Source organism: Girardinichthys multiradiatus, chromosome 6 (assembly GCF_021462225.1).
Source record: "Girardinichthys multiradiatus isolate DD_20200921_A chromosome 6, DD_fGirMul_XY1, whole genome shotgun sequence".
Lineage (NCBI taxonomy): Eukaryota > Metazoa > Chordata > Actinopteri > Cyprinodontiformes > Goodeidae > Girardinichthys > Girardinichthys multiradiatus.
The window spans coordinates 35,544,404-35,555,078 of NC_061799.1; the positions used below are offsets into that span (position 1 = coordinate 35,544,404).

A 10,675-nucleotide genomic window follows, 5' to 3' on the forward strand; every position below is an offset into this window, starting at 1 on the left:
CACTGTCTGAAGTTGGGTTCCCACTGTGGGATTATCATCCGTTCTAACATGTTTTGTCAAAATGGAAACATCAGAAAATATATACTCATGAACTTTAATCGGCAAGTTATTCGATGAACAGAGGCATTTAGTGCTCCTGTACAACACAATCAAGCAGTGGGAACATTTTTCTGGGAACCACTGTGCAGTGTGGCCGCTGCTGTACCAGACATTATGGTCCACTTTTTTGAGGCTGCCGCCTTTTCCTCATCCCCCACTCCTTCTTTTCAGAGCCCGACTAAAATATGAGCATTCACAGACCTTATTAGCCGATCAGTTCTTTGTTGCTATGACATCTCTGTCACGTCTTTCTGGATCCATTCTGCTGCGACCACAAATTGTGCAGACTGGCGTCTTCAGTTTCACAGGAGTTACTATCAGGCGTTTACCTTATAGAGCTTGCATAGTTTGACACGTTCAAGTCTGCATACATTTTGAAACCGCGCAGAATATGTTGGGCTTACAAAAAGACTGGTCCAACAAGTTGCACCTGAAATTAGAGAAGGCCGTATTTTTATTTTAAAAGGTGGATGCATTAAATTATGATTGTTTACTTCTCTTGTTATAATATTAATACTGTTCTGTTTCAATCTAACTGCTTGGAAGCTATGCAAAAAAAGCACATACCTGTCTACTAATACGGTATCGCTGCTGCTTAAAATCCTATTGAGATGGTCAGAGGAAAGCTACGAAAAATCAAGATAAAGATGAAATGTTCCAAGAACTTACTCACTTATTCAAATAATAAATGCAATAACTTTGGAATAAACTGCATTTAAAAAGAAGTACAGGTTACACCAATCAGGCTTTCCTGGCCGATACCGGTTTCCAGTTTTCTGACTTGCTGATTCCGATTTTGACTACTAAGGATAAAAACCAATAACACCTGGGCTAAAGGGTATTTAATCAAGGTAGTAGTTTTGAATCCAAAAGAAAATGAAGGAATAACAAAATTACCTGATTTTTACTGAACTCAAAAGGTTTACACACAGAAAACCGTGGGGGTTGTTAGTTTTGAGGCACTTAATAGGAATTAATTAATTAATTAATTAAACTCGGATAGTTTTTTTTGTATTTGACGTACTGGTCACCAAGCAAGAGAAAAACCAGTGATAGTGAGCTCTAGATAATAAATGGTGCATCTCCAGTCAGCACCCAGCCAAACTTAGGGACTGGCTCAGAACAGAACTGATAAGAGAAGCGATCGTTAAGCAGAAAGAACCAACATTATCAACCATCGTCATCATTATAAACAGCAACACCTTGAGCATGACTGTTATAGCATACCTGTGACAGAGACCAGTTTAGTTTGAACTAGAAAGTGAAGACGAGGCACCTCCTCACCAACTGCTACCTTACTGAAACACACAGTGTTTGTATAAGACATCTGGATCCGATGTGTCCAAGCTGCACCATTTTAATTGCAGCGTTTATCACTGCGAGTGTGTGAATGCATAGGTGGGGGGAGTCAATAAATTCTGAGATGCTCATGGTCAACAGGGAGGGTACAAGGAGGAGCCTCACCGACTGGTTTAGATGACAAACTTTAAATCTCACAGGCCTCACAGTCCAACAGACCATGCAGCTGGTTTTAATCGAAAACTGACACAGAACCGGCCCAAACAACCCCAAGCACCGAGCCAAGAGAGAGCCGCACTGGTTTATGCACGGCTCAACCTCAACAGTTCATCTGCCAGGCCCAAAGCCACTAGAGGCGATAAGTACCGTAAAAAACAAGAAAGTGAAGGTGTTTCGACACTTCATGAGTTTACAGCGTGTCTAAAGGAATGTAGGAATTAGGAGTCCAAACAGGAGGTTGCGAAATGTACCACTGATGCAGTCCTTTAAAAATGTTAACAGCACAACATTTTAAAGCACCGCTTAAATCCATAAATTAAACACTTAAATTTCAAATTGTTGTCCTTGAATTGATACAAATATAAATGTATTAGCAATAAACAGATAATTATGGTTTAAAAAACAATGTAAGGGTTATCATGATAGCTTTATTTGGTGCCTATGTATTTTCTCTCATATCAGTTTGTTTTAGATGTGGCCCTCAAATTGTTTAACAGCATGTTTTTAACCAGTGCACGAGTGTTGTTATTAACAACTACTGGCAACCCAGCTGCAAATCTTCCCTGCGTATATTACGCTTTTAGCAGCTCCTTACAACTACATCAAGTTTGGAGTAGACCTGTGCAATATATCAAATTATAATCATCATTGCAATATCAATATTTGGTTTGGTGATATATTTTGTGTACCATGCATTCAAAGTCTGCTTGCCTATAGTGTGTTTGGCCAATTAAACCTAACATGACTCACACCTCTGGCAGGATTAGCAACAGGTTTCTCTTCACTAGAAGTAATATTAGTGTTATGGAGAGGGGCCGACTTGAATCTGATGGGTAATCTGGGGAAGGAGCTGAAGATTAGCATGGTGGCTAGGGGCGCTTCCAAAATACCAGTGAAAACACGCAAAAAGATGGTCAGCATTTATAAGAAGGGTTTGACTCCACTGATTATAGAGAACGGCATATATTTTTGGCACCATGTGATTATTTTGTTAAATAAAAATGCAATGTCAACAAATGTACACTAGTTTCTCATCTCTAGCTTAAAAGTGTAAAAAGATGTGTAGAGTCCAATTAAATGGTAAATGATTGATCATAAAATTGCAGATTTATTACCTTTCTATTGTATTGTAAAGTGTAACACAGAAATAGATTGGTTTGCTACTTCCCGTCTGCCTATTATGTAAATAACTAAAATAAATGCCACTCGTACTGCAAAAAACCTCTAATAACTAAACTAAAATAATTCAGAAGATTTTCTTCTTTTAGAGAAGTAACAAACCATGCATTATTTTTAAAGACCACAGAACATTTCTCACTAACTGGACACAAGTACAGATTATTTCAAGGTCATTTCAAAGGATTGAGACACAATGAAATGATGACATATAAACAATATAATTATGAGCCCATTGCATTGATTCTGCTTGTTTGAAAATAGAGATGCAATGTCACCAGTAACACTCTAAGGGAAGTTAGTGAATGCGCTTACAGTTTGTGCTGAAGACTCTCTTCAGTGTGGATGCCGGTACTAAGTGAAGACTCAAAGCTAACCAGTTTCAGTGTGGGTTAGGCGTTTAATAATTTAAACAGAGGAAGACAGAGTGAGGCTTTAAAAGAGCTAACCAGAACAGAGTACACCACGGTTGCCAAGTTTTATCCTTTGGAGCCATTGTCTCTGTCATGGAAAAGGCAAATCTGAAACACCTGGTTTTAGACCACAATAATTTATTAATATGGTTTATGGCCTCCTTTTGCGGCCAATACAGCGTCAATTCGTCTTGGGAATGACATATACAAGTTCTGAACAGTGGTCAGAGGGATTTTAAGCCATTCTTCTTGCAGGATAGTGGCCAGGTCACTACGTGATACTGGTGGAGGAAAATGTTTCCTGACTCGCTCCTCCAAAACACCCCAAAGTGGCTCAATAATATTTAGATCTGGTGACTGTGCAGGCCATGGGAGATGTTCAACTTCACTTTCATGTTCATCAAACCAATCTTTCACCAGTCTTGCTGTGTGTATTGGTGCATTGTCATCCTGATACATGGCACCACCTTCAGGATACAATGTTTGAACCATTGGATGCACATGGTCCTCAAGAATGGTTCGGTAGTCCTTGGCAGTGACGCGCCCATCTAGCACAAGTATTGGGCCAAGGGAATGCCATGATATGGCAGCCCAAACCATCACTGATCCACCCCATGCTTCACTCTGGGCATGCAATAGTCTGGGTGGTACGCTTCTTTGGGACTTCTCCACACCGTAACTCTCCCAGATGTGGGGAAAACAGACTCATCAGAGAACAATACATGTTTCACATTGTCCAAATCCCAAGATTTGGGCTCCTTGCACCATTGAAACCGACGTTTGGCATTGGCATGAGTGACCAAAGGTTTGGCTATAGCAGCCCAGCCGTGTATATTGACCCTGTGGAGCTCCCGACGGACAGTTCTGGTGGAAACAGGAGAGTTGAGGTGCACATTTAATTCTGCCGTGATTTGGGCAGCCATGGTTTTATGTTTTTTGGATACAATCCGGGTTAGCACCCGAACATCCCTTTCAGACAGCTTCCTCTTGCGTCCACAGTTAATCCTGTTGGATGTGGTTCGTCCTTCTTGGTGGTATGCTGACATTACCCTGGATACCGTGGCTCTTGATACATCACAAAGACTTGCTGTCTTGGTCACAGATGCGCCAGCAAGACGTGCACCAACAATTTGTCCTCTTTTGAACTCTGGTATGTCATCCATAATGTTGTGTGCATTTCAATATTTTTAGCAAAACTGTGCTCTTACCCTGCTAATTGAACCTTCACACTCTGCTCTTACTGGTGCAATGTGCAATCAATGAAGACTGGCTACCAGGCAGGTCCAATTTAGCCATGAAACCTCCCACACTAAAATGACAGGTGTTTCAGTTTCATTGTCCAACCCCTGTATATATATATATATACTGATATATCAGTAAACCCCTGTTTTAATGTGGCTGATATAAAAATGATTGCCAACGACGTTACGGCTGTTCTTATATCTTTCGTATACTATAGTTCAAGAAAAATCTGGTTTAAACGAAACATAGATAGCTTTATAAAAAAAACAACAAAGATTGGAAAAAAATAAAATAAAATCAGATCTCCACATTTCTGAGAAAAAGTCCCAATCATTAAATATTTTAAGGAATGCTAAAATAATTTAATTGGGAGAAAACACATTCTTAAGTAATACAGTAAAACAAATGGGTGTGCTTTAGGTTTAATAATAATAATAGTTTGATGGTACACTGCAAAGCGCTGCAATATCAAGTATTTGTCAGATTAATATTTTTCAGATCATCAGAGTTTTTGTTTACTGGCATGTAACCAACAATGTTCTGTCTCTTGGTCTACCAGTACAGATATCTTAGACTAACACGTCTCTGAAAAATATATTTCATGAACTGGATAAACTGGTACATCAACAAAGGCCTGCAAATCCCACCATGTTCAGATTCAACAAACAGGATCATCGATGCCGTTTGTAGAAACCATCCTTTTATTGTAAGCACCCGGGTTCTTATACAAGAATAGGACTCATAAAAGTCAGTCAATGGTGTCTCTTATTAAATTGTTCTTTAATGTGTCTAAATGTTTTCAAAAGAATCATACATTAAGGTTTTGAACTTAGTAAATAATTAGTTGCATGGCTGGTTGGTTATTATAAACACATGAACGTTATAGCTGTACTTTACTATGGGTTAATAATGTCAAAACAAGGTGTGTCAGACATGCCTGTACTACTACTAAAATAAAATGTCAATTTGATCCACTAGTACCTCTTCTCCAGCTTAAAGGTTAAAAGTCAGTACAACTGCGAATTTATACCTGCGGCTTGAAGTAGTCCATTCAGTCTCAGGTCTACTATATTAAAAAATACTTTTTAATTTTAAAAAGTAGACAATAACAACACTCGGATAAAGTGACCTCTTACCACATAAAAGGAAGATATGTCTATATACTGCAAAATAAAGGCCACTAGTACGCCAATAAAAGGAAATACTGAAATATAAGATGACTGATAACAGGAAGTAGGCTAAAAGATCTCAAACTAGGGCAGATCTGCAGAGGCTACAGTCCACAATGCGGCTGTCCCAGGTTCAAATCCCGAACCCAGCGACCTTTGCCGAATGTCTCCCCCTCTCTGTGCCCTCTTTCCTGTCTACCTACTGTTAGAAAAATGAAAAAATAAAAAATAAACGGCCTCTAGTGTCACAAAAAAAAATAAATCTCAAACTACATCATGCCTAAATAAATGTAGGAACAGATGAGAAACAAAGTCATCTACATGCACCAGTCTGGAAAGGGTTACAAAGCCACTTCTCAGGCTTTGGGAGTCTAGTTAACCACAGTGAGAGTCATTATCCACAAATAGAGAAAGTATGGAACATGATGAACCTTACCAGGAGCAGCGAGAATACCAGAAATGCTCCAAACGTGCATTGATGACTCATCTAGGTCACAAGAGAGCCCAGAATGACATCTAAAGCAGACCTCACTTGCCAAAGTTAAGGTCAGTGTTTTTGAGTCAACATAAAGACAGACTGGGCAAAACTGGCATCCATGGGAAAGTTTCATGGCAAAAACCACTGCTGAGCAAAAATAAGAAAAAGGCCCATAACACTCAAACCAAAAAAACATCTCGTTGATAAAGACCTTAGGGGAAGTATTCTGAGGACTGACGAGACAAAAGTGGGACATTTTGGAAAGTGCGCATCCCATAACATCCGACATAAAACTAAAACCGTATTTAGGACAACTAATTGGTGCGATTGTCTTGGGCTGCTGAATTTATCAGTTGCTGAATTAAAACAATTAAAGCATGGATCAACATTGTTCCCCAGTGATGTGAAAGGCTGAAATTATTGCAAAAGTATTAGGTGTAGAAGAAAATCATTCTTTAAATCGGTTGTTTTGGATAGATTTTCTTCCCTAAATAAAATAAATCTAGATGTAAAAACATACTTACTCTGGTTATATTTGTCTGGTATTAAGATGATCTGAAACATTTAAAAGTGGCAAAAAAAAGCCTTTGCCATAAATCTTTTTCATGCCATTGTATGCTACCGCCATAGGGGTGTACTTCTTGAGCATGAATGTTTTATTTAGTAGTACTTAGCTATTTATTTATTTTTTGGTAATATAAGAATTAAAGCTTTTAATAAATAAGGACTAACAATGCATCAAACGGGCATTCAATGGCAGATAACAGTTTCCAGTTTTCTCAGAGGTTCAATTTGCTAATCCAGATTTTCTTTTTAAGACTTCAACTCATGCAAACACATTTATTTTAATTCAACAACTAAATGAAATAACCACAGCCATTAAAAATTGGGCTGAAGGCTCCTGGATACATGTAGTATGTTTAGAGCCCAAATGAAAAAAAGGAATTGCATGATAATTGGGATTTAAGCATCTGTCTCTAAATGTAAAGGTTTTCATGCTTCTTTTTTGATGCATTTAACAAAAAGGAGAAGAAAAAAACTCACTTATTACCCATATATCAAGGGGAGAAAAAAAACATTGATTGAATGGTGCGTCATTATTACAGACTACTGTTGAAATCAAGTCCTTGTACTTCTAAGACAATGAAAAGAACAAGTGCCCTCATTCATGCAGCTCCATCTGCAGTCATCTTTGTTTAAGCTTCTTCTGGTTTACACAAAACCTTTAACGGTTGATATTTTGATATTACTGTTATTTTTTAAAAAATACATTAGCGATTTATATGCCTTTTATAATGTTACATTGAAAGTAAGTTGAATTTATTTGACTTTTAAAGATATGTGTATTTACATAAAAACACTTGAAAGTACTATTTGGAAGCTGTATGAAATACCGTTTCACACAACAGATGTTTAACATCTATACATTTTCCTTTTTAGCTTGTCGTCTGCAATCTGATGCACAGCCAGTCATCTAAAAAACAGACAGCTTTTGTATGAGGCAAACACACCCCCAAGATGTCAGAGTCACCGGCTAGGAGGATTTGGCTCCAAATTACTCCAACTAAGCATGTTCCTAGTGTGCATTAACAAATCATAGTTACGTCGTACACTAGAGCTGATAAGTGATTATCACTAAAACGCAGCGCTGATTGTAAATAAACGGCGGCGAGATCACTGCAGACAACACCACCCACTTCAGGGGAACGTCTATGCCGCTCTCGCTTTCTTTCAACGCACTGAAGCAGATGTTACTAAGCGCTAAATACTCCAATTTAACCTTTTTTTTGTTTGTTTACAACCTGCTACAGGTTATAGTATGTTTACCCTGGTTGGGTTTACGTTTAAATAATATTTAGGTGCCTGCTACTCCCTGCCATTCAAAAAAAAATAAAAAAAATAAGCGAGTACATGTAATATTTTAAACGACAATGATGAACACAGACCATAGCATGCTGGAGACAAAAGCCCACTTCGCTGCCCTCACAGCGTTTCCAGCCCGTCACTGCCTCGCTGACTGACTGGGTCTAACCCAGCCGCTTCGCTCCGACATTTTCCTATCTGCTCCCTGAACCCTCGCTTCAAATGCGGTCCCTTACTAGGAGACAAACGAATACTAAAATGTGAGTCTGGACTGTTTAGATGTCATAAACTACTTAATGTGTGTAAGGCACGTGGCGTACAACTAAACCGAGCCCACGCAAACACTTAAACGTTCATTTTCGCACGCAGTTTACGTCAAGTTAGCTCTTACATTAGCCTGCTCGCTGTAATGTAGCCAGACGGGCTAACTAAGATTTCTACCCAACATTGATACTAAACAATCAAAACTGTCTTGTGCTTACCTTCAAACCGGGTCACACGCTCCTACCAACTCATTCGCGTCCTGGTTTAACTTAATATGGCGCGATTCTAACAGTTATTTTCTAAATATTGTACGTTACTGGTAGCCTACGGCTGTGTGACGTTTATCGCTGCTTTTGAAAACATCGCCGCCGTTCGTCTGTCGTCCGCTCCGAGAAAAGCCTAGCAAAACATGCAAGAGATGCTCCCATTGGTCGAAGGGAGCCACGTGATCCACCCTGAGCCCCCACCGAACTTATAAGGTCTCCGTCTGCCGAAGAAACTAGATGGGTATGTGTCAAACGATTTAACTGATATTTTGTCGAATCTGTGAGTAAATCCGCACTTTCTAATGTTTGCAGTGTTCTTTGTGTTTCCGCGTTTTGCCAATTAGCGGCACGTTAAACCACTGCAGGAGGATTTTAAACCCGTGAATTCGGACTGAAAGGAAAGGAGAGGGAGAGAACGGGAATGGCCGCTTGACGTCATCTTTTCCGCTACTCTGCTGCGGTCAGTAGGAACCTTCTCGAAAGATGACGGCTTAACGTTTAACGGCGGATACGTTTACGCGTATTAACATCGGCTGCTTTAATTTCGGGCCCAGTTTCAATAACGAAAGGGTAGTTCTAATTTAATGCCCGCCATTTCTTTGTGTGAATGAGTCAGCTTTGAAACGGTTGCGCAGTGGCATTTGCATCAGGGCGGACATAGCGCGCATGCGTCACGGCGCATAATGTTGCAGACCAGAGCTGAAAAGTGGGGGGAGGGGCACAGACTAGACACGAAAAAACACGACCGGGGCGGGATGGAGACGAGCTGAAAAGAAGCATTATGGCAGTCTGCTGTTACATATCAAAACTCACTCCTGTCTGCCATTTTCTAGATATAACAAAAACACTTCTATTTAAATTGTTAGCACTTAGTATGGACGAAAAAAAAAAAAGAAAACTAAAATAACTTCTATTAATACGAAATAAAATGTTTTGCTCTTTATATGAATATTACAGGAAAATAAATGTATGTCTTAAAAAATATATGCATGTCAGCCATACTAAGGGCTGCATTTAAGTTATTACTGTAAGCTGGGGATTATTAATGTTATTTATAATAAGGGAATACAATAACAATAAAAGCTTGAGACCATGTCCTAAAAGCCAAGGATACCACATCAAAATAACGAAACCCGAAAAAGTCGTCTTTATTTCCACGTGTTCTCTGCTACTTTCTAATTGATGTTCCTACGTCCAGCAGGTGTTTTTCAGTTGTAGATGAATGGATCATCACGTACAGCCCTGTGTCAAACAAGACTACTAATATGCTAAAATACAATGAGCATAATCATATTTATTAAATGCACACTAGTCAATAACTCACAATTTCTGGTCTAAAAAAAATACATAATGTAGTTTTTTGAAAATGTACTTACAGAAATATAAGGCTCAGATATACACTTTTATGCATAAATGGGAATGATTTTGTAATGTCTTAATTTTCTATAGGAATTAAAACTAATCTAAAAGAACATGCACCACAAGTTTTCCTCATTTTGTTTTTAAAATGAAATCTGAATTTGCTGGTCAGACCAAAGAAGAAAACCAGAAATCTGCATTGGCTGAGGAAACCTTGGTGAATCTGCTAAGTATAAAAACACTTTCACCCTGTAACATCTTGACTGTTATAAATTGGGTTTGATTTCTGACAACTTTATATTGTAGTCCATATTTTGCTAGTTTTTTCTTAAGTTAATTGACATTTTCAGTGAAGCTTGTTGAACAAAACATTAATTCAGATGAATGTGAAATTCAAGGAGCTTAATCAGTGTGGCTCACCTTGTGATCTTTGCTTTTGTTTACCCAGGAATTGGTATTAGAGTAAAACTTTAAGTGTTTAAAAAGCTTTAAGAGCCTTTAGAACAAAAACAAGCTAATAAATTTGGTAAAAAATTAAGAGAGCTGCAGCATTTTAGGGCTAAAATTATGGGATATTTAACATCCCTCAATTTACATTGAAACCTGTAAAAAGTTGTGACCCAAAAATCACGCTGGGTGAATTTAAGGCATCATCACGAATGTTTCAGCAAACAATCTTTTTCAGTGGTTAGAAAAATGTCTAATAGTTCTTTATTCAGGCGAAAGACGACAATCATTACTGGGGAATATTTTCACCATTTAAGAACAGCAATAGAGAATATTTTCCACTGAATTAATAAAAGTTTTTCTTCTTGTATTTCAATAATA

At 38.4% G+C, this 10,675-nt stretch overlaps 2 protein-coding genes across 6 annotated transcripts in view; one reads left to right on the forward strand and one right to left on the reverse strand.

Moving 5' to 3' along the window:
- Positions 1 to 8,617, reverse strand: part of ankrd12 (ankyrin repeat domain 12) — a 52,403-nt gene extending 43,786 nt beyond the window's left edge. For 2 of the 4 annotated variants that reach the window (XR_007038694.1, XR_007038695.1), the window contains exon 1: positions 8,441 to 8,617. The gene's annotated coding sequence lies outside the window, so the exon portion shown is untranslated. The remainder of the gene's footprint in view (positions 1 to 8,440) is intronic. The other 2 variants (XM_047368218.1, XM_047368219.1) reach the window with 2 other exon arrangements.
- A 59-nt stretch (positions 8,618 to 8,676) lies between these two features.
- acss2l (acyl-CoA synthetase short chain family member 2 like) overlaps positions 8,677 to 10,675 on the forward strand; it is a 35,116-nt gene continuing 33,117 nt past the window's right edge. Inside the window, exon 1 of one of the 2 annotated variants that reach the window (XM_047368221.1) lies at positions 8,677 to 8,729. The gene's annotated coding sequence lies outside the window, so the exon portion shown is untranslated. The remainder of the gene's footprint in view (positions 8,730 to 10,675) is intronic. The other variant, XM_047368222.1, reaches the window with a different exon arrangement.